Source organism: Hyperolius riggenbachi, chromosome 4 (genome assembly GCF_040937935.1).
Source record: "Hyperolius riggenbachi isolate aHypRig1 chromosome 4, aHypRig1.pri, whole genome shotgun sequence".
NCBI classification, from domain to species: domain Eukaryota; kingdom Metazoa; phylum Chordata; class Amphibia; order Anura; family Hyperoliidae; genus Hyperolius; species Hyperolius riggenbachi.
This window is the reverse complement of record NC_090649.1, coordinates 24,945,342-24,968,911: the sequence shown is the minus strand read 5'-3', so window position 1 is coordinate 24,968,911 and position 23,570 is coordinate 24,945,342. Positions and strand designations below refer to the sequence as shown.

General features: G+C 46.6%; 38 non-coding genes across 38 annotated transcripts; all 38 read right to left on the bottom strand.

The window, feature by feature from the left end:
- Window positions 1-5: 5 nt before the first annotated feature.
- TRNAA-AGC (transfer RNA alanine (anticodon AGC)) lies at window positions 6-78 on the bottom strand. Its single transcript has one exon. It is a non-coding gene; the product is annotated as a tRNA-Ala (tRNA).
- Window positions 79-1,833: 1,755 nt separating this feature from the next.
- Window positions 1,834-1,932, bottom strand: TRNAY-GUA (transfer RNA tyrosine (anticodon GUA)). The gene is made up of 2 exons: window positions 1,896-1,932; window positions 1,834-1,869 (listed from the first exon to the last, which is right to left on the bottom strand). It is a non-coding gene; the product is annotated as a tRNA-Tyr (tRNA).
- A 106-nt stretch (window positions 1,933-2,038) lies between these two features.
- On the bottom strand, window positions 2,039-2,111 carry TRNAA-AGC (transfer RNA alanine (anticodon AGC)). The gene has a single exon. It is a non-coding gene; the product is annotated as a tRNA-Ala (tRNA).
- A 739-nt stretch (window positions 2,112-2,850) lies between these two features.
- Window positions 2,851-2,949, bottom strand: TRNAY-GUA (transfer RNA tyrosine (anticodon GUA)). The gene is made up of 2 exons: window positions 2,913-2,949; window positions 2,851-2,886 (listed from the first exon to the last, which is right to left on the bottom strand). It is a non-coding gene; the product is annotated as a tRNA-Tyr (tRNA).
- Window positions 2,950-3,051: 102 nt separating this feature from the next.
- On the bottom strand, window positions 3,052-3,124 carry TRNAA-AGC (transfer RNA alanine (anticodon AGC)). Its single transcript has one exon. It is a non-coding gene; the product is annotated as a tRNA-Ala (tRNA).
- A 739-nt stretch (window positions 3,125-3,863) lies between these two features.
- TRNAY-GUA (transfer RNA tyrosine (anticodon GUA)) lies at window positions 3,864-3,962 on the bottom strand. The gene is made up of 2 exons: window positions 3,926-3,962; window positions 3,864-3,899 (listed from the first exon to the last, which is right to left on the bottom strand). It is a non-coding gene; the product is annotated as a tRNA-Tyr (tRNA).
- Window positions 3,963-4,068: 106 nt separating this feature from the next.
- Window positions 4,069-4,141, bottom strand: TRNAA-AGC (transfer RNA alanine (anticodon AGC)). The gene has a single exon. It is a non-coding gene; the product is annotated as a tRNA-Ala (tRNA).
- Window positions 4,142-4,880: 739 nt separating this feature from the next.
- Window positions 4,881-4,979, bottom strand: TRNAY-GUA (transfer RNA tyrosine (anticodon GUA)). Its single transcript has 2 exons — window positions 4,943-4,979; window positions 4,881-4,916 (listed from the first exon to the last, which is right to left on the bottom strand). It is a non-coding gene; the product is annotated as a tRNA-Tyr (tRNA).
- Window positions 4,980-5,085: 106 nt separating this feature from the next.
- On the bottom strand, window positions 5,086-5,158 carry TRNAA-AGC (transfer RNA alanine (anticodon AGC)). The gene has a single exon. It is a non-coding gene; the product is annotated as a tRNA-Ala (tRNA).
- A 739-nt stretch (window positions 5,159-5,897) lies between these two features.
- TRNAY-GUA (transfer RNA tyrosine (anticodon GUA)) lies at window positions 5,898-5,996 on the bottom strand. The gene is made up of 2 exons: window positions 5,960-5,996; window positions 5,898-5,933 (listed from the first exon to the last, which is right to left on the bottom strand). It is a non-coding gene; the product is annotated as a tRNA-Tyr (tRNA).
- A 106-nt stretch (window positions 5,997-6,102) lies between these two features.
- On the bottom strand, window positions 6,103-6,175 carry TRNAA-AGC (transfer RNA alanine (anticodon AGC)). Its single transcript has one exon. It is a non-coding gene; the product is annotated as a tRNA-Ala (tRNA).
- A 943-nt stretch (window positions 6,176-7,118) lies between these two features.
- On the bottom strand, window positions 7,119-7,191 carry TRNAA-AGC (transfer RNA alanine (anticodon AGC)). The gene has a single exon. It is a non-coding gene; the product is annotated as a tRNA-Ala (tRNA).
- Window positions 7,192-9,152: 1,961 nt separating this feature from the next.
- On the bottom strand, window positions 9,153-9,225 carry TRNAA-AGC (transfer RNA alanine (anticodon AGC)). The gene has a single exon. It is a non-coding gene; the product is annotated as a tRNA-Ala (tRNA).
- A 739-nt stretch (window positions 9,226-9,964) lies between these two features.
- TRNAY-GUA (transfer RNA tyrosine (anticodon GUA)) lies at window positions 9,965-10,063 on the bottom strand. Its single transcript has 2 exons — window positions 10,027-10,063; window positions 9,965-10,000 (listed from the first exon to the last, which is right to left on the bottom strand). It is a non-coding gene; the product is annotated as a tRNA-Tyr (tRNA).
- Window positions 10,064-10,169: 106 nt separating this feature from the next.
- On the bottom strand, window positions 10,170-10,242 carry TRNAA-AGC (transfer RNA alanine (anticodon AGC)). Its single transcript has one exon. It is a non-coding gene; the product is annotated as a tRNA-Ala (tRNA).
- A 739-nt stretch (window positions 10,243-10,981) lies between these two features.
- On the bottom strand, window positions 10,982-11,080 carry TRNAY-GUA (transfer RNA tyrosine (anticodon GUA)). The gene is made up of 2 exons: window positions 11,044-11,080; window positions 10,982-11,017 (listed from the first exon to the last, which is right to left on the bottom strand). It is a non-coding gene; the product is annotated as a tRNA-Tyr (tRNA).
- Window positions 11,081-11,186: 106 nt separating this feature from the next.
- On the bottom strand, window positions 11,187-11,259 carry TRNAA-AGC (transfer RNA alanine (anticodon AGC)). Its single transcript has one exon. It is a non-coding gene; the product is annotated as a tRNA-Ala (tRNA).
- A 944-nt stretch (window positions 11,260-12,203) lies between these two features.
- Window positions 12,204-12,276, bottom strand: TRNAA-AGC (transfer RNA alanine (anticodon AGC)). The gene has a single exon. It is a non-coding gene; the product is annotated as a tRNA-Ala (tRNA).
- Window positions 12,277-13,015: 739 nt separating this feature from the next.
- On the bottom strand, window positions 13,016-13,114 carry TRNAY-GUA (transfer RNA tyrosine (anticodon GUA)). Its single transcript has 2 exons — window positions 13,078-13,114; window positions 13,016-13,051 (listed from the first exon to the last, which is right to left on the bottom strand). It is a non-coding gene; the product is annotated as a tRNA-Tyr (tRNA).
- A 106-nt stretch (window positions 13,115-13,220) lies between these two features.
- TRNAA-AGC (transfer RNA alanine (anticodon AGC)) lies at window positions 13,221-13,293 on the bottom strand. Its single transcript has one exon. It is a non-coding gene; the product is annotated as a tRNA-Ala (tRNA).
- Window positions 13,294-14,207: 914 nt separating this feature from the next.
- Window positions 14,208-14,280, bottom strand: TRNAA-AGC (transfer RNA alanine (anticodon AGC)). The gene has a single exon. It is a non-coding gene; the product is annotated as a tRNA-Ala (tRNA).
- A 740-nt stretch (window positions 14,281-15,020) lies between these two features.
- Window positions 15,021-15,119, bottom strand: TRNAY-GUA (transfer RNA tyrosine (anticodon GUA)). Its single transcript has 2 exons — window positions 15,083-15,119; window positions 15,021-15,056 (listed from the first exon to the last, which is right to left on the bottom strand). It is a non-coding gene; the product is annotated as a tRNA-Tyr (tRNA).
- A 106-nt stretch (window positions 15,120-15,225) lies between these two features.
- TRNAA-AGC (transfer RNA alanine (anticodon AGC)) lies at window positions 15,226-15,298 on the bottom strand. Its single transcript has one exon. It is a non-coding gene; the product is annotated as a tRNA-Ala (tRNA).
- A 739-nt stretch (window positions 15,299-16,037) lies between these two features.
- On the bottom strand, window positions 16,038-16,136 carry TRNAY-GUA (transfer RNA tyrosine (anticodon GUA)). The gene is made up of 2 exons: window positions 16,100-16,136; window positions 16,038-16,073 (listed from the first exon to the last, which is right to left on the bottom strand). It is a non-coding gene; the product is annotated as a tRNA-Tyr (tRNA).
- Window positions 16,137-16,242: 106 nt separating this feature from the next.
- On the bottom strand, window positions 16,243-16,315 carry TRNAA-AGC (transfer RNA alanine (anticodon AGC)). The gene has a single exon. It is a non-coding gene; the product is annotated as a tRNA-Ala (tRNA).
- Window positions 16,316-17,054: 739 nt separating this feature from the next.
- Window positions 17,055-17,153, bottom strand: TRNAY-GUA (transfer RNA tyrosine (anticodon GUA)). The gene is made up of 2 exons: window positions 17,117-17,153; window positions 17,055-17,090 (listed from the first exon to the last, which is right to left on the bottom strand). It is a non-coding gene; the product is annotated as a tRNA-Tyr (tRNA).
- Window positions 17,154-18,071: 918 nt separating this feature from the next.
- Window positions 18,072-18,170, bottom strand: TRNAY-GUA (transfer RNA tyrosine (anticodon GUA)). Its single transcript has 2 exons — window positions 18,134-18,170; window positions 18,072-18,107 (listed from the first exon to the last, which is right to left on the bottom strand). It is a non-coding gene; the product is annotated as a tRNA-Tyr (tRNA).
- Window positions 18,171-18,276: 106 nt separating this feature from the next.
- TRNAA-AGC (transfer RNA alanine (anticodon AGC)) lies at window positions 18,277-18,349 on the bottom strand. Its single transcript has one exon. It is a non-coding gene; the product is annotated as a tRNA-Ala (tRNA).
- Window positions 18,350-19,088: 739 nt separating this feature from the next.
- On the bottom strand, window positions 19,089-19,187 carry TRNAY-GUA (transfer RNA tyrosine (anticodon GUA)). Its single transcript has 2 exons — window positions 19,151-19,187; window positions 19,089-19,124 (listed from the first exon to the last, which is right to left on the bottom strand). It is a non-coding gene; the product is annotated as a tRNA-Tyr (tRNA).
- A 106-nt stretch (window positions 19,188-19,293) lies between these two features.
- On the bottom strand, window positions 19,294-19,366 carry TRNAA-AGC (transfer RNA alanine (anticodon AGC)). Its single transcript has one exon. It is a non-coding gene; the product is annotated as a tRNA-Ala (tRNA).
- Window positions 19,367-20,105: 739 nt separating this feature from the next.
- On the bottom strand, window positions 20,106-20,204 carry TRNAY-GUA (transfer RNA tyrosine (anticodon GUA)). Its single transcript has 2 exons — window positions 20,168-20,204; window positions 20,106-20,141 (listed from the first exon to the last, which is right to left on the bottom strand). It is a non-coding gene; the product is annotated as a tRNA-Tyr (tRNA).
- Window positions 20,205-20,310: 106 nt separating this feature from the next.
- On the bottom strand, window positions 20,311-20,383 carry TRNAA-AGC (transfer RNA alanine (anticodon AGC)). Its single transcript has one exon. It is a non-coding gene; the product is annotated as a tRNA-Ala (tRNA).
- Window positions 20,384-21,122: 739 nt separating this feature from the next.
- Window positions 21,123-21,221, bottom strand: TRNAY-GUA (transfer RNA tyrosine (anticodon GUA)). Its single transcript has 2 exons — window positions 21,185-21,221; window positions 21,123-21,158 (listed from the first exon to the last, which is right to left on the bottom strand). It is a non-coding gene; the product is annotated as a tRNA-Tyr (tRNA).
- Window positions 21,222-21,327: 106 nt separating this feature from the next.
- On the bottom strand, window positions 21,328-21,400 carry TRNAA-AGC (transfer RNA alanine (anticodon AGC)). The gene has a single exon. It is a non-coding gene; the product is annotated as a tRNA-Ala (tRNA).
- A 739-nt stretch (window positions 21,401-22,139) lies between these two features.
- TRNAY-GUA (transfer RNA tyrosine (anticodon GUA)) lies at window positions 22,140-22,238 on the bottom strand. The gene is made up of 2 exons: window positions 22,202-22,238; window positions 22,140-22,175 (listed from the first exon to the last, which is right to left on the bottom strand). It is a non-coding gene; the product is annotated as a tRNA-Tyr (tRNA).
- A 106-nt stretch (window positions 22,239-22,344) lies between these two features.
- On the bottom strand, window positions 22,345-22,417 carry TRNAA-AGC (transfer RNA alanine (anticodon AGC)). The gene has a single exon. It is a non-coding gene; the product is annotated as a tRNA-Ala (tRNA).
- A 739-nt stretch (window positions 22,418-23,156) lies between these two features.
- On the bottom strand, window positions 23,157-23,255 carry TRNAY-GUA (transfer RNA tyrosine (anticodon GUA)). Its single transcript has 2 exons — window positions 23,219-23,255; window positions 23,157-23,192 (listed from the first exon to the last, which is right to left on the bottom strand). It is a non-coding gene; the product is annotated as a tRNA-Tyr (tRNA).
- A 106-nt stretch (window positions 23,256-23,361) lies between these two features.
- TRNAA-AGC (transfer RNA alanine (anticodon AGC)) lies at window positions 23,362-23,434 on the bottom strand. The gene has a single exon. It is a non-coding gene; the product is annotated as a tRNA-Ala (tRNA).
- Between the last annotated feature and the right edge of the window lie 136 nt (window positions 23,435-23,570).

Sequence of the window (23,570 nt, the reverse complement as noted above, 5' to 3'; positions counted from 1 at the left end):
GTGTGTGGAGGATGCGGGCATCGATCCCGCTACCTCTCGCATGCTAAGCGAGCGCTCTACCATTTGAGCTAATCCCCCATCTATACACATCTGCGCAAGAGACGCGGGCGGATGAGCGGAACTGCGATGTCAGAGTTAACGATGGAACGCCACACAGTTTCATTGGAATGGAGGACTGTGTATTTTACAACATTTCTTTTGTCTTCACAGAGTGTTGAGCAAGGGGTCAACAAAAAGTAGGAATTTTAGAAAGGTGTGATACAACCGGTAAAAAGTAATCAGACTCCCAAAAGTGGAAGCAGACAAAACGGGTCGCTAGAGGTATTAAGTCAAATACAAAGCACTTTGTCTTCAAACAAAGTAGTGGGCTGCTGCCAATAAGGGTCGCTACTGACTTTAGTTCTTCTCCAATGACCTAGTAGATGGAATGGAAAGTGGGAGAAAGCACTCTTGCCCTTGTTGCTTTTTTTGTGTGCTCTGGACTGAGGTGCAGTGAGGCTAAAAAGGGGGAACTTGATGGCCACTGAGCTATGAAAGGATACCCCACAAGAGTCTTTTTTGGCCTTTGATCCTCAACCCTACCCAGCTGAACTCTGTAACTCTTTCTAGCAAGCTGCCCGACTCCCCTTTTTTAATTGAGTCAGGGTAACAGTAATAGGTAATTACCCTGGCAGGTAGAAGCCCAAAAATGGTTTGCCAGAGATGTGGGCCGTTTTCCACTAAAGCGGTGGAGTAAGGAAGACGCTGTTGTATCATGGGATGCAAACGGGAAAGGGTCAACAAGAAAGACGGTGTGTTATCAACGTGACGTAAAAGTTCCTTTGAGCCGGAATCGAACCAGCGACCTAAGGATTACAGTTTTCTCAACATTTTGTCAATCTACAGTCCTCCGCTCTACCAGCTGAGCTATCGAAGGATACCCCAGCTAAGGTTTTGCCAGCCTTTGATCCTCATTCCTAGCGAGCGGAAGGTGCAGAAAATGAGTGTTTGTCTCTGGGGTTCAAGATGGAAAAGCATGTGTGTGGAGGATGAGGGCATCGATCCCGCTACCTCTCGCATGCTAAGCGAGCGCTCTACCATTTGAGCTAATCCCCCATCTATACACATCTGCGCAAGAGACGCGGGCGGATGAGCGGAACTGCGATGTCAGAGTTAACGATGGAACGCCACACAGTTTCATTGGAATGGAGGACTGTGTATTTTACAACATTTCTTTTGTCTTCACAGAGTGTTGAGCAAGGGGTCAACAAAAAGTAGGAATTTTAGAAAGGTGTGATACAACCGGTAAAAAGTAATCAGACTCCCAAAAGTGGAAGCAGACAAAACGGGTCGCTAGAGGTATTAAGTCAAATACAAAGCACTTTGTCTTCAAACAAAGTAGTGGGCTGCTGCCAATAAGGGTCGCTACTGACTTTAGTTCTTCTCCAATGACCTAGTAGATGGAATGGAAAGTGGGAGAAAGCACTCTTGCCCTTGTTGCTTTTTTTTGTGCTCTGGACTGAGGTGCAGTGAGGCTAAAAAGGGGGAACTTGATGGCCACTGAGCTATGAAAGGATACCCCACAAGAGTCTTTTTTGGCCTTTGATCCTCAACCCTACCCAGCTGAACTCTGTAACTCTTTCTAGCAAGCTGCCCGACTCCCCTTTTTTAATTGAGTCAGGGTAACAGTAATAGGTAATTACCCTGGCAGGTAGAAGCCCAAAAATGGTTTGCCAGAGATGTGGGCCGTTTTCCACTAAAGCGGTGGAGTAAGGAAGACGCTGTTGTATCATGGGATGCAAACGGGAAAGGGTCAACAAGAAAGACGGTGTGTTATCAACGTGACGTAAAAGTTCCTTCGAGCCGGAATCGAACCAGCGACCTAAGGATTACAGTTTTCTCAACATTTTGTCAATCTACAGTCCTCCGCTCTACCAGCTGAGCTATCGAAGGATACCCCAGCTAAGGTTTTGCCAGCCTTTGATCCTCATTCCTAGCGAGCGGAAGGTGCAGAAAATGAGTGTTTGTCTCTGGGGTTCAAGATGGAAAAGCATGTGTGTGGAGGATGCGGGCATCGATCCCGCTACCTCTCGCATGCTAAGCGAGCGCTCTACCATTTGAGCTAATCCCCCATCTATACACATCCGCGCAAGAGACGCGGGCGGATGAGCGGAACTGCGATGTCAGAGTTAACGATGGAACGCCACACAGTTTCATTGGAATGGAGGACTGTGTATTTTACAACATTTCTTTTGTCTTCACAGAGTGTTGAGCAAGGGGTCAACAAAAAGTAGGAATTTTAGAAAGGTGTGATACAACCGGTAAAAAGTAATCAGACTCCCAAAAGTGGAAGCAGACAAAACGGGTCGCTAGAGGTATTAAGTCAAATACAAAGCACTTTGTCTTCAAACAAAGTAGTGGGCTGCTGCCAATAAGGGTCGCTACTGACTTTAGTTCTTCTCCAATGACCTAGTAGATGGAATGGAAAGTGGGAGAAAGCACTCTTGCCCTTGTTGCTTTTTTTTTGTGCTCTGGACTGAGGTGCAGTGAGGCTAAAAAGGGGGAACTTGATGGCCACTGAGCTATGAAAGGATACCCCACAAGAGTCTTTTTTGGCCTTTGATCCTCAACCCTACCCAGCTGAACTCTGTAACTCTTTCTAGCAAGCTGCCCGACTCCCCTTTTTTAATTGAGTCAGGGTAACAGTAATAGGTAATTACCCTGGCAGGTAGAAGCCCAAAAATGGTTTGCCAGAGATGTGGGCCGTTTTCCACTAAAGCGGTGGAGTAAGGAAGACGCTGTTGTATCATGGGATGCAAACGGGAAAGGGTCAACAAGAAAGACGGTGTGTTATCAACGTGACGTAAAAGTTCCTTCGAGCCGGAATTGAACCAGCGACCTAAGGATTACAGTTTTCTCAACATTTTGTCAATCTACAGTCCTCCGCTCTACCAGCTGAGCTATCGAAGGATACCCCAGCTAAGGTTTTGCCAGCCTTTGATCCTCATTCCTAGCGAGCGGAAGGTGCAGAAAATGAGTGTCTCTGGGGTTCAAGATGGAAAAGCATGTGTGTGGAGGATGCGGGCATCGATCCCGCTACCTCTCGCATGCTAAGCGAGCGCTCTACCATTTGAGCTAATCCCCCATCTATACACATCTGCACAAGAGACGCGGGCGGATGAGCGGAACTGCGATGTCAGAGTTAACGATGGAACGCCACACAGTTTCATTGGAATGGAGGACTGTGTATTTTACAACATTTCTTTTGTCTTCACAGAGTGTTGAGCAAGGGGTCAACAAAAAGTAGGAATTTTAGAAAGGTGTGATACAACCGGTAAAAAGTAATCAGACTCCCAAAAGTGGAAGCAGACAAAACGGGTCGCTAGAGGTATTAAGTCAAATACAAAGCACTTTGTCTTCAAACAAAGTAGTGGGCTGCTGCCAATAAGGGTCGCTACTGACTTTAGTTCTTCTCCAATGACCTAGTAGATGGAATGGAAAGTGGGAGAAAGCACTCTTGCCCTTGTTGCTTTTTTTTTGTGCTCTGGACTGAGGTGCAGTGAGGCTAAAAAGGGGGAACTTGATGGCCACTGAGCTATGAAAGGATACCCCACAAGAGTCTTTTTTGGCCTTTGATCCTCAACCCTACCCAGCTGAACTCTGTAACTCTTTCTAGCAAGCTGCCCGACTCCCCTTTTTTAATTGAGTCAGGGTAACAGTAATAGGTAATTACCCTGGCAGGTAGAAGCCCAAAAATGGTTTGCCAGAGATGTGGGCCGTTTTCCACTAAAGCGGTGGAGTAAGGAAGACGCTGTTGTATCATGGGATGCAAACGGGAAAGGGTCAACAAGAAAGACGGTGTGTTATCAACGTGACGTAAAAGTTCCTTCGAGCCGGAATCGAACCAGCGACCTAAGGATTACAGTTTTCTCAACATTTTGTCAATCTACAGTCCTCCGCTCTACCAGCTGAGCTATCGAAGGATACCCCAGCTAAGGTTTTGCCAGCCTTTGATCCTCATTCCTAGCGAGCGGAAGGTGCAGAAAATGAGTGTTTGTCTCTGGGGTTCAAGATGGAAAAGCATGTGTGTGGAGGATGCGGGCATCGATCCCGCTACCTCTCGCATGCTAAGCGAGCGCTCTACCATTTGAGCTAATCCCCCAAATATACACATCCGCGCAAGAGACGCGGGCGGATGAGCGGAACTGCGATGTCAGAGTTAACGATGGAACGCCACACAGTTTCATTGGAATGGAGGACTGTGTATTTTACAACATTTCTTTTGTCTTCACAGAGTGTTGAGCAAGGGGTCAACAAAAAGTAGGAATTTTAGAAAGGTGTGATACAACCGGTAAAAAGTAATCAGACTCCCAAAAGTGGAAGCAGACAAAACGGGTCGCTAGAGGTATTAAGTCAAATACAAAGCACTTTGTCTTCAAACAAAGTAGTGGGCTGCTGCCAATAAGGGTCGCTACTGACTTTAGTTCTTCTCCAATGACCTAGTAGATGGAATGGAAAGTGGGAGAAAGCACTCTTGCCCTTGTTGCTTTTTTTTTGTGCTCTGGACTGAGGTGCAGTGAGGCTAAAAAGGGGGAACTTGATGGCCACTGAGCTATGAAAGGATACCCCACAAGAGTCTTTTTTGGCCTTTGATCCTCAACCCTACCCAGCTGAACTCTGTAACTCTTTCTAGCAAGCTGCCCGACTCCCCTTTTTTAATTGAGTCAGGGTAACAGTAATAGGTAATTACCCTGGCAGGTAGAAGCCCAAAAATGGTTTGCCAGAGATGTGGGCCGTTTTCCACTAAAGCGGTGGAGTAAGGAAGACGCTGTTGTATCATGGGATGCAAACGGGAAAGGGTCAACAAGAAAGACGGTGTGTTATCAACGTGACGTAAAAGTTCCTTCGAGCCGGAATCGAACCAGCGACCTAAGGATTACAGTTTTCTCAACATTTTGTCAATCTACAGTCCTCCGCTCTACCAGCTGAGCTATCGAAGGATACCCCAGCTAAGGTTTTGCCAGCCTTTGATCCTCATTCCTAGCGAGCGGAAGGTGCAGAAAATGAGTGTTTGTCTCTGGGGTTCAAGATGGAAAAGCATGTGTGTGGAGGATGCGGGCATCGATCCCGCTACCTCTCGCATGCTAAGCGAGCGCTCTACCATTTGAGCTAATCCCCCATCTATACACATCTGCGCAAGAGACGCGGGCGGATGAGCGGAACTGCGATGTCAGAGTTAACGATGGAACGCCACACAGTTTCATTGGAATGGAGGACTGTGTATTTTACAACATTTCTTTTGTCTTCACAGAGTGTTGAGCAAGGGGTCAACAAAAAGTAGGAATTTTAGAAAGGTGTGATACAACCGGTAAGAAGTAATCAGACTCCCAAAAGTGGAAGCAGACAAAACGGGTCGCTAGAGGTATTAAGTCAAATACAAAGCACTTTGTCTTCAAACAAAGTAGTGGGCTGCTGCCAATAAGGGTCGCTACTGACTTTAGTTCTTCTCCAATGACCTAGTAGATGGAATGGAAAGTGGGAGAAAGCACTCTTGCCCTTGTTGCTTTTTTTTTGTGCTCTGGACTGAGGTGCAGTGAGGCTAAAAAGGGGGAACTTGATGGCCACTGAGCTATGAAAGGATACCCCACAAGAGTCTTTTTTGGCCTTTGATCCTCAACCCTACCCAGCTGAACTCTGTAACTCTTTCTAGCAAGCTGCCCGACTCCCCTTTTTTAATTGAGTCAGGGTAACAGTAATAGGTAATTACCCTGGCAGGTAGAAGCCCAAAAATGGTTTGCCAGAGATGTGGGCCGTTTTCCACTAAAGCGGTGGAGTAAGGAAGACGCTGTTGTATCATGGGATGCAAACGGGAAAGGGTCAACAAGAAAGACGGTGTGTTATCAACGTGACGTAAAAGTTCCTTCGAGCCGGAATCGAACCAGCGACCTAAGGATTACAGTTTTCTCAACATTTTGTCAATCTACAGTCCTCCGCTCTACCAGCTGAGCTATCGAAGGATACCCCAGCTAAGGTTTTGCCAGCCTTTGATCCTCATTCCTAGCGAGCGGAAGGTGCAGAAAATGAGTGTTTGTCTCTGGGGTTCAAGATGGAAAAGCATGTGTGTGGAGGATGCGGGCATCGATCCCGCTACCTCTCGCATGCTAAGCGAGCGCTCTACCATTTGAGCTAATCCCCCATCTATACACATCTGCGCAAGAGACGCGGGCAGATGAGCGGAACTGCGATGTCAGAGTTAACGATGGAACGCCACACAGTTTCATTGGAATGGAGGACTGTGTATTTTACAACATTTCTTTTGTCTTCACAGAGTGTTGAGCAAGGGGTCAACAAAAAGTAGGAATTTTAGAAAGGTGTGATACAACCGGTAAAAAGTAATCAGACTCCCAAAAGTGGAAGCAGACAAAACGGGTCGCTAGAGGTATTAAGTCAAATACAAAGCACTTTGTCTTCAAACAAAGTAGTGGGCTGCTGCCAATAAGGGTCGCTACTGACTTTAGTTCTTCTCCAATGCCCTGGTAGATGAAATGGAAAGTGGGAGATAGCACTCTTGCCCTTGTTGCTTTTTTTTGTGCTCTGGACTGAGGTGCAGTGAGGCTAAAAAGGGGGAACTTGATGGCCACTGAGCTATGAAAGGATACCCCACAAGAGTCTTTTTTGGCCTTTGATCCTCAACCCTACCCAGCTGAACTCTGTAACTCTTTCTAGCAAGCTGCCCGACTCCCCTTTTTTAATTGAGTCAGGGTAACAGTAATAGGTAATTACCCTGGCAGGTAGAAGCCCAAAAATGGTTTGCCAGAGATGTGGGCCGTTTTCCACTAAAGCGGTGGAGTAAGGAAGACGCTGTTGTATCATGGGATGCAAACGGGAAAGGGTCAACAAGAAAGACGGTGTGTTATCAACGTGACGTAAAAGCTCCTTCGAGCCAGAATCGAACCAGCGACCTAAGGATTACAGTTTTCTCAACATTTTGTCAATCTACAGTCCTCCGCTCTACCAGCTGAGCTATCGAAAGATACCCTAGCTAAGGTTTTGCCAGCCTTTGATCCTCATTCCTAGCGAGCGGAAGGTGCAGAAAATGAGTGTTTGTCTCTGGGGTTCTAGATGGAAAAGCATGTGTGTGGAGGATGCGGGCATCGATCCCGCTACCTCTCGCATGCTAAGCGAGCGCTCTACCATTTGAGCTAATCCCCCATCTATACACATCTGCGCAAGAGACGCGGGCGGATGAGCGGAACTGCGATGTCAGAGTTAACGATGGAACGCCACACAGTTTCATTGGAATGGAGGACTGTGTATTTTACAACATTTCTTTTGTCTTCACAGAGTGTTGAGCAAGGGGTCAACAAAAAGTAGGAATTTTAGAAAGGTGTGATACAACCGGTAAAAAGTAATCAGACTCCCAAAAGTGGAAGCAGACAAAACGGGTCGCTAGAGGTATTAAGTCAAATACAAAGCACTTTGTCTTCAAACAAAGTAGTGGGCTGCTGCCAATAAGGGTCGCTACTGACTTTAGTTCTTCTCCAATGACCTAGTAGATGGAATGGAAAGTGGGAGAAAGCCCTCTTGCCCTTGTTGCTTTTTTTTTGTGCTCTGGACTGAGGTGCAGTGAGGCTAAAAAGGGGGAACTTGATGGCCACTGAGCTATGAAAGGATACCCCACAAGAGTCTTTTTTGGCCTTTGATCCTCAACCCTACCCAGCTGAACTCTGTAACTCTTTCTAGCAAGCTGCCCGACTCCCCTTTTTTAATTGAGTCAGGGTAACAGTAATAGGTAATTACCCTGGCAGGTAGAAGCCCAAAAATGGTTTGCCAGAGATGTGGGCTGTTTTCCACTAAAGCGGTGGAGTAAGGAAGACGCTGTTGTATCATGGGATGCAAACGGGAAAGGGTCAACAAGAAAGACGGTGTGTTATCAACGTGACGTAAAAGTTCCTTCGAGCCAGAATCGAACCAGCGACCTAAGGATTACAGTTTTCTCAACATTTTGTCAATCTACAGTCCTCCGCTCTACCAGCTGAGCTATCGAAGGATACCCCAGCTAAGGTTTTGCCAGCCTTTGATCCTCATTCCTAGCGAGCGGAAGGTGCAGAAAATGAGTGTTTGTCTCTGGGGTTCAAGATGGAAAAGCATGTGTGTGGAGGATGTGGGCATCGATCCCGCTACCTCTCGCATGCTAAGCGAGCGCTCTACCATTTGAGCTAATCCCCCATCTATACACAACTGCGCAAGAGACGCGGGCGGATGAGCGGAACTGCGATGTCAGAGTTAACGATGGAACGCCACACAGTTTCATTGGAATGGAGGACTGTGTATTTTACAACATTTCTTTTGTCTTCACAGAGTGTTGAGCAAGGGGTCAACAAAAAGTAGGAATTTTAGAAAGGTGTGATACAACCGGTAAAAAGTAATCAGACTCCCAAAAGTGGAAGCAGACAAAACGGGTCGCTAGAGGTATTAAGTCAAATACAAAGCACTTTGTCTTCAAACAAAGTAGTGGGCTGCTGCCAATAAGGGTCGCTACTGACTTTAGTTCTTCTCCAATGCCCTGGTAGATGAAATGGAAAGTGGGAGATAGCACTCTTGCCCTTGTTGCTTTTTTTTTGTGCTCTGGACTGAGGTGCAGTGAGGCTAAAAAGGGGGAACTTGATGGCCACTGAGCTATGAAAGGATACCCCACAAGAGTCTTTTTTGGCCTTTGATCCTCAACCCTACCCAGCTGAACTCTGTAACTCTTTCTAGCAAGCTGCCCGACTCCCCTTTTTTAATTGAGTCAGGGTAACAGTAATAGGTAATTACCCTGGCAGGTAGAAGCCCAAAAATGGTTTGCCAGAGATGTGGGCCGTTTTCCACTAAAGCGGTGGAGTAAGGAAGACGCTGTTGTATCATGGGATGCAAACAGGAAAGGGTCAACAAGAAAGACGGTGTGTTATCAACGTGACGTAAAAGTTCCTTCGAGCCAGAATCGAACCAGCGACCTAAGGATTACAGTTTTCTCAACATTTTGTCAATCTACAGTCCTCCGCTCTACCAGCTGAGCTATCGAAGGATACCCCAGCTAAGGTTTTGCCAGCCTTTGATCCTCATTCCTAGCGAGCGGAAGGTGCAGAAAATAAGTGTTTGTCTCTGGGGTTCAAGATGGAAAAGCATGTGTGTGGAGGATGCGGGCATCGATCCCGCTACCTCTCGCATGCTAAGCGAGCGCTCTACCATTTGAGCTAATCCCCCATCTATACACAACTGCGCAAGAGACGCGGGCGGATGAGCGGAACTGCGATGTCAGAGTTAACGATGGAACGCCACACAGTTTCATTGGAATGGAGGACTGTGTATTTTACAACATTTCTTTTGTCTTCACAGAGTGTTGAGCAAGGGGTCAACAAAAAGTAGGAATTTTAGAAAGGTGTGATACAACCGGTAAAAAGTAATCAGACTCCCAAAAGTGGAAGCAGACAAAACGGGTCGCTAGAGGTATTAAGTCAAATACAAAGCACTTTGTCTTCAAACAAAGTAGTGGGCTGCTGCCAATAAGGGTCGCTACTGACTTTAGTTCTTCTCCAATGACCTAGTAGATGGAATGGAAAGTGGGAGATAGCACTCTTGCCCTTGTTGCTTTTTTTTTGTGCTCTGGACTGAGGTGCAGTGAGGCTAAAAAGGGGGAACTTGATGGCCACTGAGCTATGAAAGGATACCCCACAAGAGTCTTTTTTGGCCTTTGATCCTCAACCCTACCCAGCTGAACTCTGTAACTCTTTCTAGCAAGCTGCCCGACTCCCCTTTTTTAATTGAGTCAGGGTAACAGTAATAGGTAATTACCCTGGCAGGTAGAAGCCCAAAAATGGTTTGCCAGAGATGTGGGCCGTTTTCCACTAAAGCGGTGGAGTAAGGAAGACGCTGTTGTATCATGGGATGCAAACGGGAAAGGGTCAACAAGAAAGACGGTGTGTTATCAACGTGACGTAAAAGTTCCTTCGAGCCGGAATCGAACCAGCGACCTAAGGATTACAGTTTTCTCAACATTTTGTCAATCTACAGTCCTCCGCTCTACCAGCTGAGCTATCGAAGGATACCCCAGCTAAGGTTTTGCCAGCCTTTGATCCTCATTCCTAGCGAGCGGAAGGTGCAGAAAATGAGTGTTTGTCTCTGGGGTTCAAGATGGAAAAGCATGTGTGTGGAGGATGCGGGCATCGATCCCGCTACCTCTCGCATGCTAAGCGAGCGCTCTACCATTTGAGCTAATCCCCCATCTATACACATCTGCGCAAGAGACGCGGGCGGATGAGCGGAACTGCGATGTCAGAGTTAACGATGGAACGCCACACAGTTTCATTGGAATGGAGGACTGTGTATTTTACAACATTTCTTTTGTCTTCACAGAGTGTTGAGCAAGGGGTCAACAAAAAGTAGGAATTTTAGAAAGGTGTGATACAACCGGTAAAAAGTAATCAGACTCCCAAAAGTGGAAGCAGACAAAACGGGTCGCTAGAGGTATTAAGTCAAATACAAAGCACTTTGTCTTCAAACAAAGTAGTGGGCTGCTGCCAATAAGGGTCGCTACTGACTTTAGTTCTTCTCCAATGACCTAGTAGATGGAATGGAAAGTGGGAGATAGCACTCTTGCCCTTGTTGCTTTTTTTTTGTGCTCTGGACTGAGGTGCAGTGAGGCTAAAAAGGGGGAACTTGATGGCCACTGAGCTATGAAAGGATACCCCACAAGAGTCTTTTTTGGCCTTTGATCCTCAACCCTACCCAGCTGAACTCTGTAACTCTTTCTAGCAAGCTGCCCGACTCCCCTTTTTTAATTGAGTCAGGGTAACAGTAATAGGTAATTACCCTGGCAGGTAGAAGCCCAAAAATGGTTTGCCAGAGATGTGGGCCGTTTTCCACTAAAGCGGTGGAGTAAGGAAGACGCTGTTGTATCATGGGATGCAAACGGGAAAGGGTCAACAAGAAAGACGGTGTGTTATCAACGTGACGTAAAAGTTCCTTCGAGCCGGAATCGAACCAGCGACCTAAGGATTACAGTTTTCTCAACATTTTGTCAATCTACAGTCCTCCGCTCTACCAGCTGAGCTATCGAAGGATACCCCAGCTAAGGTTTTGCCAGCCTTTGATCCTCATTCCTAGCGAGCGGAAGGTGCAGAAAATGAGTGTTTGTCTCTGGGGTTCAAGATGGAAAAGCATGTGTGTGGAGGATGCGGGCATCGATCCCGCTACCTCTCGCATGCTAAGCGAGCGCTCTACCATTTGAGCTAATCCCCCATCTATACACATCTGCGCAAGAGACGCGGGCGGATGAGCGGAACTGCGATGTCAGAGTTAACGATGGAACGCCACACAGTTTCATTGGAATGGAGGACTGTGTATTTTACAACATTTCTTTTGTCTTCACAGAGTGTTGAGCAAGGGGTCAACAAAAAGTAGGAATTTTAGAAAGGTGTGATACAACCGGTAAAAAGTAATCAGACTCCCAAAAGTGGAAGCAGACAAAACGGGTCGCTAGAGGTATTAAGTCAAATACAAAGCACTTTGTCTTCAAACAAAGTAGTGGGCTGCTGCCAATAAGGGTCGCTACTGACTTTAGTTCTTCTCCAATGCCCTGGTAGATGAAATGGAAAGTGGGAGATAGCACTCTTGCCCTTGTTGCTTTTTTTTTGTGCTCTGGACTGAGGTGCAGTGAGGCTAAAAAGGGGGAACTTGATGGCCACTGAGCTATGAAAGGATACCCCACAAGAGTCTTTTTTGGCCTTTGATCCTCAACCCTACCCAGCTGAACTCTGTAACTCTTTCTAGCAAGCTGCCCGACTCCCCTTTTTTAATTGAGTCAGGGTAACAGTAATAGGTAATTACCCTGGCAGGTAGAAGCCCAAAAATGGTTTGCCAGAGATGTGGGCCGTTTTCCACTAAAGCGGTGGAGTAAGGAAGACGCTGTTGTATCATGGGATGCAAACGGGAAAGGGTCAACAAGAAAGACGGTGTGTTATCAACGTGACGTAAAAGCTCCTTCGAGCCAGAATCTAACCAGCGACCTAAGGATTACAGTTTTCTCAACATTTTGTCAATCTACAGTCCTCCGCTCTACCAGCTGAGCTATCGAAAGATACCCCAGCTAAGGTTTTGCCAGCCTTTGATCCTCATTCCTAGCGAGCGGAAGGTGCAGAAAATGAGTGTTTGTCTCTGGGGTTCTAGATGGAAAAGCATGTGTGTGGAGGATGCGGGCATCGATCCCGCTACCTCTCGCATGCTAAGCGAGCGCTCTACCATTTGAGCTAATCCCCCATCTATACACATCTGCGCAAGAGACGCGGGCGGATGAGCGGAACTGCGATGTCAGAGTTAACGATGGAACGCCACACAGTTTCATTGGAATGGAGGACTGTGTATTTTACAACATTTCTTTTGTCTTCACAGAGTGTTGAGCAAGGGGTCAACAAAAAGTAGGAATTTTAGAAAGGTGTGATACAACCGGTAAAAAGTAATCAGACTCCCAAAAGTGGAAGCAGACAAAACGGGTCGCTAGAGGTATTAAGTCAAATACAAAGCACTTTGTCTTCAAACAAAGTAGTGGGCTGCTGCCAATAAGGGTCGCTACTGACTTTAGTTCTTCTCCAATGACCTAGTAGATGGAATGGAAAGTGGGAGAAAGCACTCTTGCCCTTGTTGCTTTTTTTTTGTGCTCTGGACTGAGGTGCAGTGAGGCTAAAAAGGGGGAACTTGATGGCCACTGAGCTATGAAAGGATACCCCACAAGAGTCTTTTTTGGCCTTTGATCCTCAACCCTACCCAGCTGAACTCTGTAACTCTTTCTAGCAAGCTGCCCGACTCCCCTTTTTTAATTGAGTCAGGGTAACAGTAATAGGTAATTACCCTGGCAGGTAGAAGCCCAAAAATGGTTTGCCAGAGATGTGGGCCGTTTTCCACTAAAGCGGTGGAGTAAGGAAGACGCTGTTGTATCATGGGATGCAAACGGGAAAGGGTCAACAAGAAAGACGGTGTGTTATCAACGTGACGTAAAAGTTCCTTCGAGCCGGAATCGAACCAGCGACGTAAGGATTACAGTTTTCTCAACATTTTGTCAATCTACAGTCCTCCGCTCTACCAGCTGAGCTATCGAAGGATACCCCAGCTAAGGTTTTGCCAGCCTTTGATCCTCATTCCTAGCGAGCGGAAGGTGCAGAAAATGAGTGTTTGTCTCTGGGGTTCAAGATGGAAAAGCATGTGTGTGGAGGATGCGGGCATCGATCCCGCTACCTCTCGCATGCTAAGCGAGCGCTCTACCATTTGAGCTAATCCCCCATCTATACACATCTGCGCAAGAGACGCGGGCGGATGAGCGGAACTGTGATGTCAGAGTTAACGATGGAACGCCACACAGTTTCATTGGAATGGAGGACTGTGTATTTTACAACATTTCTTTTGTCTTCACAGAGTGTTGAGCAAGGGGTCAACAAAAAGTAGGAATTTTAGAAAGGTGTGATACAACCGGTAAAAAGTAATCAGACTCCCAAAAGTGGAAGCAGACAAAACGGGTCGCTAGAGGTATTAAGTCAAATACAAAGCACTTTGTCTTCAAACAAAGTAGTGGGCTGCTGCCAATAAGGGTCGCTACTGACTTTAGTTCTTCTCCAATGACCTAGTAGATGGAATGGAAAGTGGGAGAAAGCACTCTTGCCCTTGTTGCTTTTTTTTTGTGCTCTGGACTGAGGTGCAGTGAGGCTAAAAAGGGATACCCCACAAGAGTCTTTTTTGGCCTTTGATCCTCAACCCTACCCAGCTGAACTCTGTAACTCTTTCTAGCAAGCTGCCCGACTCCCCTTTTTTAATTTAGTCAGGGTAACAGTAATAGGTAATTACCCTGGCAGGTAGAAGCCCAAAAATGGTTTGCCAGAGATGTGGGCCGTTTTCCACTAAAGCGGTGGAGTAAGGAAGACGCTGTTGTATCATGGGATGCAAACGGGAAAGGGTCAACAAGAAAGACGGTGTGTTATCAACGTGACGTAAAAGTTCCTTCGAGCCGGAATCAAACCAGCAATCTAAGGATTACAGTTTTCTCAACATTTTGTCAATCTACAGTCCTCCGCTCTACCAGCTGAGCTATCGAAGGATACCCCAGCTAAGGTTTTGCCAGCCTTTGATCCTCATTCCTAGCGAGCGGAAGGTGCAGAAAATGAGTGTTTGTCTCTGGGGTTCAAGATGGAAAAGCATGTGTGTGGAGGATGCGGGCATCGATCCCGCTACCTCTCGCATGCTAAGCGAGCGCTCTACCATTTGAGCTAATCCCCCATCTATACACATCTGCGCAAGAGACGCGGGCGGATGAGCGGAACTGCGATGTCAGAGTTAACGATGGAACGCCACACAGTTTCATTGGAATGGAGGACAGTGTATTTTACAACATTTCTTTTGTCTTCACAGAGTGTTGAGCAAGGGGTCAACAAAAAGTAGGAATTTTAGAAAGGTGTGATACAACCGGTAAAAAGTAATCAGACTCCCAAAAGTGGAAGCAGACAAAACGGGTCGCTAGAGGTATTAAGTCAAATACAAAGCACTTTGTCTTCAAACAAAGTAGTGGGCTGCTGCCAATAAGGGTCGCTACTGACTTTAGTTCTTCTCCAATGACCTAGTAGATGGAATGGAAAGTGGGAGAAAGCACTCTTGCCCTTGTTGCTTTTTTTTTTGTGCTCTGGACTGAGGTGCAGTGAGGCTAAAAAGGGGGAACTTGATGGCCACTGAGCTATAAAAGGATACCCCACAAGAGTCTTTTTTGGCCTTTGATCCTCAACCCTACCCAGCTGAACTCTGTAACTCTTTCTAGCAAGCTGCCCGACTCCCCTTTTTTAATTGAGTCAGGGTAACAGTAATAGGTAATTACCCTGGCAGGTAGAAGCCCAAAAATGGTTTGCCAGAGATGTGGGCCGTTTTCTACTAAAGCGGTGGAGTAAGGAAGACGCTGTTGTATCATGGGATGCAAACGGGAAAGGGTCAACAAGAAAGACGGTGTGTTATCAACGTGACGTAAAAGTTCCTTCGAGCCGGAATCGAACCAGCGACCTAAGGATTACAGTTTTCTCAACATTTTGTCAATCTACAGTCCTCCGCTCTACCAGCTGAGCTATCGAAGGATACACCAGCTAAGGTTTTGCCAGCCTTTGATCCTCATTCCTAGCGAGCGGAAGGTGCAGAAAATGAGTGTTTGTCTCTGGGGTTCAAGATGGAAAAGCATGTGTGTGGAGGATGCGGGCATCGATCCCGCTACCTCTCGCATGCTAAGCGAGCGCTCTACCATTTGAGCTAATCCCCCATCTATACACATCTGCGCAAGAGACGCGGGCGGATGAGCGGAACTGCGATGTCAGAGTTAACGATGGAACGCCACACAGTTTCATTGGAATGGAGGACTGTGTATTTTACAACATTTCTTTTGTCTTCACAGAGTGTTGAGCAAGGGGTCAACAAAAAGTAGGAATTTTAGAAAGGTGTGATACAACCGGTAAAAAGTAATCAGACTCCCAAAAGTGGAAGCAGACAAAACGGGTCGCTAGAGGTATTAAGTCAAATACAAAGCACTTTGTCTTCAAACAAAGTAGTGGGCTGCTGCCAATAAGGGTCGCTACTGACTTTAGTTCTTCTCCAATGACCTAGTAGATGGAATGGAAAGTGGGAGAAAGCACTCTTGCCCTTGTTGCTTTTTTTTTGTGCTCTGGACTGAGGTGCAGTGAGGCTAAAAAGGGGGAACTTGATGGCCACTGAGCTATGAAAGGATACCCCACAAGAGTCTTTTTTGGCCTTTGATCCTCAACCCTACCCAGCTGAACTCTGTAACTCTTTCTAGCAAGCTGCCCGACTCCCCTTTTTTAATTGAGTCAGGGTAACAGTAATAGGTAATTACCCTGGCAGGTAGAAGCCCAAAAATGGTTTGCCAGAGATGTGGGCCGTTTTCCACTAAAGCGGTGGAGTAAGGAAGACGCTGTTGTATCATGGGATGCAAACGGGAAAGGGTCAACAAGAAAGACGGTGTGTTATCAACATGACGTAAAAGTTCCTTCGAGCCGGAATCGAACCAGCGACCTAAGGATTACAGTTTTCTCAACATTTTGTCAATCTACAGTCCTCCGCTCTACCAGCTGAGCTATCGAAGGATACCCCAGCTAAGGTTTTGCCAGCCTTTGATCCTCATTCCTAGCGAGCGGAAGGTGCAGAAAATGAGTGTTTGTCTCTGGAGTTCAAGATGGAAAAGCATGTGTGTGGAGGATGCGGGCATCGATCCCGCTACCTCTCGCATGCTAAGCGAGCGCTCTACCATTTGAGCTAATCCCCCATCTATACACATCCGCGCAAGAGACGCGGGCGGATGAGCGGAACTGCGATGTCAGAGTTAACGATGGAACGCCACACAGTTTCATTGGAATGGAGGACTGTGTATTTTACAACATTTCTTTTGTCTTCACAGAGTGTTGAGCAAGGGGTCAACAAAAAGTAGGAATTTTAGAAAGGTGTGATACAACCGGTAAAAAGTAATCAGACTCCCAAAAGTGGAAGCAGACAAAACGGGTCGCTAGAGGTATTAAGTCAAATACAAAGCACTTTGTCTTCAAACAAAGTAGTGGGCTGCTGCCAATAAGGGTCGCTACTGACTTTAGTTCTTCTCCAATGACCTAGTAGATGGAATGGAAAGTGGGAGAAAGCACTCTTGCCCTTGTTGCTTTTTTTTTGTGCTCTGGACTGAGGTGCAGTGAGGCTAAAAAGGGGGAACTTGATGGCCACTGAGCTATGAAAGGATACCCCACAAGAGTCTTTTTTGGCCTTTGATCCTCAACCCTACCCAGCTGAACTCTGTAACTCTTTCTAGCAAGCTGCCCGACTCCCCTTTTTTAATTGAGTCAGGGTAACAGTAATAGGTAATTACCCTGGCAGGTAGAAGCCCAAAAATGGTTTGCCAGAGATGTGGGCCGTTTTCCACTAAAGCGGTGGAGTAAGGAAGACGCTGTTGTATCATGGGATGCAAACGGGAAAGGGTCAACAAGAAAGACGGTGTGTTATCAACGTGACATAAAAGTTCCTTCGAGCCGGAATCGAACCAGCGACCTAAGGATTACAGTTTTCTCAACATTTTGTCAATCTACAGTCCTCCGCTCTACCAGCTGAGCTATCGAAGGATACCCCAGCTAAGGTTTTGCCAGCCTTTGATCCTCATTCCTAGCGAGCGGAAGGTGCAGAAAATGAGTGTTTGTCTCTGGGGTTCAAGATGGAAAAGCATGTGTGTGGAGGATGCGGGCATCGATCTCGCTACCTCTCGCATGCTAAGCGAGCGCTCTACCATTTGAGCTAATCCCCCATCTATACACATCTGCGCAAGAGACGCGGGCGGATGAGCGGAACTGCGATGTCAGAGTTAACGATGGAACGCCACACAGTTTCATTGGAATGGAGGACTGTGTATTTTACAACATTTCTTTTGTCTTCACAGAGTGTTGAGCAAGGGGTCAACAAAAAGTAGGAATTTTAGAAAGGTGTGATACAACCGGTAAAAAGTAATCAGACTCCCAAAAGTGGAAGCAGACAAAACGGGTCGCTAGAGGTATTAAGTCAAATACAAAGCACTTTGTCTTCAAACAAAGTAGTGGGCTGCTGCCAATAAGGGTCGCTACTGACTTTAGTTCTTCTCCAATGACCTAGTAGATGGAATGGAAAGTGGGAGAAAGCACTCTTGCCCTTGTTGCTTTTTTTTTGTGCTCTGGACTGAGGTGCAGTGAGGCTAAAAAGGGGGAACTTGATGGCCACTGAGCTATGAAAGGATACCCCACAAGAGTCTTTTTTGGCCTTTGATCCTCAACCCTACCCAGCTGAACTCTGTAACTCTTTCTAGCAAGCTGCCCGACTCCCCTTTTTTAATTGAGTCAGGGTAACAGTAATAGGTAATTACCCTGGCAGGTAGAAGCCCAAAAATGGTTTGCCAGAGATGTGGGCCGTTTTCCACTAAAGCGGTGGAGTAAGGAAGACGCTGTTGTATCATGGGATGCAAACGGGAAAGGGTCAACAAGAAAGACGGTGTGTTATCAACGTGACGTAAAAGTTCCTTCGAGCCGGAATCGAACCAGCGACCTAAGGATTACAGTTTTCTCAACATTTTGTCAATCTACAGTCCTCCGCTCTACCAGCTGAGCTATCGAAGGATACCCCAGCTAAGGTTTTGCCAGCCTTTGATCCTCATTCCTAGCGAGCGGAAGGTGCAGAAAATGAGTGTTTGTCTCTGGGGTTCAAGATGGAAAAGCATGTGTGTGGAGGATGCGGGCATCGATCCCGCTACCTCTCGCATGCTAAGCGAGCGCTCTACCATTTGAGCTAATCCCCCATCTATACACATCTGCGCAAGAGACGCGGGCGGATGAGCGGAACTGCGATGTCAGAGTTAACGATGGAACGCCACACAGTTTCATTGGAATGGAGGACTGTGTATTTTACAACATTTCTTTTGTCTTCACAGAGTGTTGAGCAAGGGGTCAACAAAAAGTAGGAATTTTAGAAAGGTGTGATACAACCGGTAAAAAGTAATCAGACTCCCAAAAGTGGAAGCAGACAAAACGGGTCGCTAGAGGTATTAAGTCAAATACAAAGCACTTTGTCTTCAAACAAAGTAGTGGGCTGCTGCCAATAAGGGTCGCTACTGACTTTAGTTCTTCTCCAATGACCTAGTAGATGGAATGGAAAGTGGGAGAAAGCACTCTTGCCCTTGTTGCTTTTTTTTTGTGCTCTGGACTGAGGTGCAGTGAGGCTAAAAAGGGGGAACTTGATGGCCACTGAGCTATGAAAGGATACCCCACAAGAGTCTTTTTTGGCCTTTGATCCTCAACCCTACCCAGCTGAACTCTGTAACTCTTTCTAGCAAGCTGCCCGACTCCCCTTTTTTAATTGAGTCAGGGTAACAGTAATAGGTAATTACCCTGGCAGGTAGAAGCCCAAAAATGGTTTGCCAGAGATGTGGGCCGTTTTCCACTAAAGCGGTGGAGTAAGGAAGACGCTGTTGTATCATGGGATGCAAACGGGAAAGGGTCAACAAGAAAGACGGTGTGTTATCAACGTGACGTAAAAGTTCCTTCGAGCCGGAATCAAACCAGCGACCTAAGGATTACAGTTTTCTCAACATTTTGTCAATCTACAGTCCTCCGCTCTACCAGCTGAGCTATCGAAGGATACCCCAGCTAAGGTTTTGCCAGCCTTTGATCCTCATTCCTAGCGAGCGGAAGGTGCAGAAAATGAGTGTTTGTCTCTGGGGTTCAAGATGGAAAAGCATGTGTGTGGAGGATGCGGGCATCGATCCCGCTACCTCTCGCATGCTAAGCGAGCGCTCTACCATTTGAGCTAATCCCCCATCTATACACATCTGCGCAAGAGACGCGGGCGGATGAGCGGAACTGCGATGTCAGAGTTAACGATGGAACGCCACACAGTTTCATTGGAATGGAGGACTGTGTATTTTACAACATTTCTTTTGTCTTCACAGAGTGTTGAGCAAGGGGTCAACAAAAAGTAGGAATTTTAGAAAGGTGTGATACAACCGGTAAAAAGTAATCAGACTCCCAAAAGTGGAAGCAGACAAAACGGGTCGCTAGAGGTATTAAGTCAAATACAAAGCACTTTGTCTTCAAACAAAGTAGTGGGCTGCTGCCAATAAGGGTCGCTACTGACTTTAGTTCTTCTCCAATGACCTAGTAGATGGAATGGAAAGTGGGAGAAAGCACTCTTGCCCTTGTTGCTTTTTTTTTGTGCTCTGGACTGAGGTGCAGTGAGGCTAAAAAGGGGGAACTTGATGGCCACTGAGCTATGAAAGGATACCCCACAAGAGTCTTTTTTGGCCTTTGATCCTCAACCCTACCCAGCTGAACTCTGTAACTCTTTCTAGCAAGCTGCCCGACTCCCCTTTTTTAATTGAGTCAGGGTAACAGTAATAGGTAATTACCCTGGCAGGTAGAAGCCCAAAAATGGTTTGCCAGAGATGTGGGCCGTTTTCCACTAAAGCGGTGGAGTAAGGAAGACGCTGTTGTATCATGGGATGCAAACGGGAAAGGGTCAACAAGAAAGACGGTGTGTTATCAACGTGACGTAAAAGTTCCTTCGAGCCGGAATCAAACCAGCGACCTAAGGATTACAGTTTTCTCAACATTTTGTCAATCTACAGTCCTCCGCTCTACCAGCTGAGCTATCGAAGGATACCCCAGCTAAGGTTTTGCCAGCCTTTGATCCTCATTCCTAGCGAGCGGAAGGTGCAGAAAATGAGTGTTTGTCTCTGGGGTTCAAGATGGAAAAGCATGTGTGTGGAGGATGCGGGCATCGATCCCGCTACCTCTCGCATGCTAAGCGAGCGCTCTACCATTTGAGCTAATCCCCCATCTATACACATCTGCGCAAGAGACGCGGGCGGATGAGCGGAACTGCGATGTCAGAGTTAACGATGGAACGCCACACAGTTTCATTGGAATGGAGGACTGTGTATTTTACAACATTTCTTTTGTCTTCACAGAGTGTTGAGCAAGGGGTCAACAAAAAGTAGGAATTTTAGAAAGGTGTGATACAACCGGTAAAAAGTAATCAGACTCCCAAAAGTGGAAGCAGACAAAACGGGTCGCTAGAGGTATTAAGACAAATACAAAGCACTTTGTCTTCAAACAAAGTAGTGGGCTGCTGCCAATAAGGGTCGCTACTGACTTTAGTTCTTCTCCAATGACCTAGTAGATGGAATGGAAAGTGGGAGAAAGCACTCTTGCCCTTGTTGCTTTTTTTTTGTGCTCTGGACTGAGGTGCAGTGAGGCTAAAAAGGGGGAACTTGATGGCCACTGAGCTATGAAAGGATACCCCACAAGAGTCTTTTTGGGCCTTTGATCCTCAACCCTACCCAGCTGAACTCTGTAACTCTTTCTAGCAAGCTGCCCGACTCCCCTTTTTTAATTGAGTCAGGGTAACAGTAATAGGTAATTACCCTGGCAGGTAGAAGCCCAAAAATGGTTTGCCAGAGATGTGGGCCGTTTTCCACTAAAGCGGTGGAGTAAGGAAGACGCTGTTGTATCATGGGATGCAAACGGGAAAGGGTCAACAAGAAAGACGGTGTGTTATCAACGTGACGTAAAAGTTCCTTCGAGCCGGAATCGAACCAGCGACCTAAGGATTACAGTTTTCTCAACATTTTGTCAATCTACAGTCCTCCGCTCTACCAGCTGAGCTATCGAAGGATACCCCAGCTAAGGTTTTGCCAGCCTTTGATCCTCATTCCTAGCGAGCGGACGGTGCAGAAAATGAGTGTTTGTCTCTGGGGTTCAAGATGGAAAAGCATGTGTGTGGAGGATGCGGGCATCGATCCCGCTACCTCTCGCATGCTAAGCGAGCGCTCTACCATTTGAGCTAATCCCCCATCTATACACATCTGCGCAAGAGACGCGGGCGGATGAGCGGAACTGCAATGTCAGAGTTAACGATGGAACGCCACACAGTTTCATTGGAATGGAGGACTGTGTATTTTACAACATTTCTTTTGTCTTCACAGAGTGTTGAGCAAGGGGTCAACAAAAAGTAGGAATTTTAGAAAGGTGTGATACAACCGGTAAAAAGTAATCAGACTCCCAAAAGTGGAAGCAGACAAAACGGGTCGCTAGAGGTATTAAGTCAAATACAAAGCACTTTGTCTTCAAACAAAGTAGTGGGCTGCTGCCAATAAGGGTCGCTACTGACTTTAGTTCTTCTCCAATGACCTAGTAGATGGAATGGAAAGTGGGAGAAAGCACTCTTGCCCTTGTTGCTTTTTTTTTGTGCTCTGGACTGAGGTGCAGTGAGGCTAAAAAGGGGGAACTTGATGGCCACTGAGCTATGAAAGGATACCCCACAAGAGTCTTTTTGGGCCTTTGATCCTCAACCCTACCCAGCTGAACTCTGTAACTCTTTCTAGCAAGCTGCCCGACTCCCCTTTTTTAATTGAGTCAGGGTAACAGTAATAGGTAATTACCCTGGCAGGTAGAAGCCCAAAAATGGTTTGCCAGAGATGTGGGCCGTTTTCCACTAAAGCGGTGGAGTAAGGAAGACGCTGTTGTATCATGGGATGCAAACGGGAAAGGGTCAACAAGAAAGACGGTGTGTTATCAACGTGACGTAAAAGTTCCTTCGAGCCGGAATCAAACCAGCGACCTAAGGATTACAGTTTTCTCAACATTTTGTCAATCTACAGTCCTCCGCTCTACCAGCTGAGCTATCGAAGGATACCCCAGCTAAGGTTTTGCCAGCCTTTGATCCTCATTCCTAGCGAGCGGAAGGTGCAGAAAATGAGTGTTTGTCTCTGGGGTTCAAGATGGAAAAGCATGTGTGTGGAGGATGCGGGCATCGATCCCGCTACCTCTCGCATGCTAAGCGAGCGCTCTACCATTTGAGCTAATCCCCCATCTATACACATCTGCGCAAGAGACGCGGGCGGATGAGCGGAACTGCGATGTCAGAGTTAACGATGGAACGCCACACAGTTTCATTGGAATGGAGGACTGTGTATTTTACAACATTTCTTTTGTCTTCACAGAGTGTTGAGCAAGGGGTCAACAAAAAGTAGGAATTTTAGAAAGGTGTGATACAACCGGTAAAAAGTAATCAGACTCCCAAAAGTGGAAGCAGACAAAACGGGTCGCTAGAGGTATTAAGTCAAATACAAAGCACTTTGTCTTCAAACAAAGTAGTGGGCTGCTGCCAATAAGGGTCGCTACTGACTTTAGTTCTTCTCCAATGACCTAGTAGATGGAATGGAAAGTGGGAGAAAGCACTCTTGCCCTTGTTGCTTTTTTTTTGTGCTCTGGACTGAGGTGCAGTGAGGCTAAAAAGGGGGAACTTGATGGCCACTGAGCTATGAAAGGATACCCCACAAGAGTCTTTTTTGGCCTTTGATCCTCAACCCTACCCAGCTGAACTCTGTAACTCTTTCTAGCAAGCTGCCCGACTCCCCTTTTTTAATTGAGTCAGGGTAACAGTAATAGGTAATTACCCTGGCAGGTAGAAGCCCAAAAATGGTTTGCCAGAGATGTGGGCCGTTTTCCACTAAAGCGGTGGAGTAAGGAAGACGCTGTTGTATCATGGGATGCAAACGGGAAAGGGTCAACAAGAAAGACGGTGTGTTATCAACGTGACGTAAAAGTTCCTTCAAGCCGGAATCAAACCAGCGACCTAAGGATTACAGTTTTCTCAACATTTTGTCAATCTACAGTCCTCCGCTCTACCAGCTGAGCTATCGAAGGATAACCCAGCTAAGGTTTTGCCAGCCTTTGATCCTCATTCCTAGCGAGCGGAAGGTGCAGAAAATGAGTGTTTGTCTCTGGGGTTCAAGATGGAAAAGCATGTGTGTGGAGGATGCGGGCATCGATCCCGCTACCTCTCGCATGCTAAGCGAGCGCTCTACCATTTGAGCTAATCCCCCATCTATACACATCTGCGCAAGAGACGCGGGCGGATGAGCGGAACTGCGATGTCAGAGTTAACGATGGAACGCCACACAGTTTCATTGGAATGGAGGACTGTGTATTTTACAACATTTCTTTTGTCTTCACAGAGTG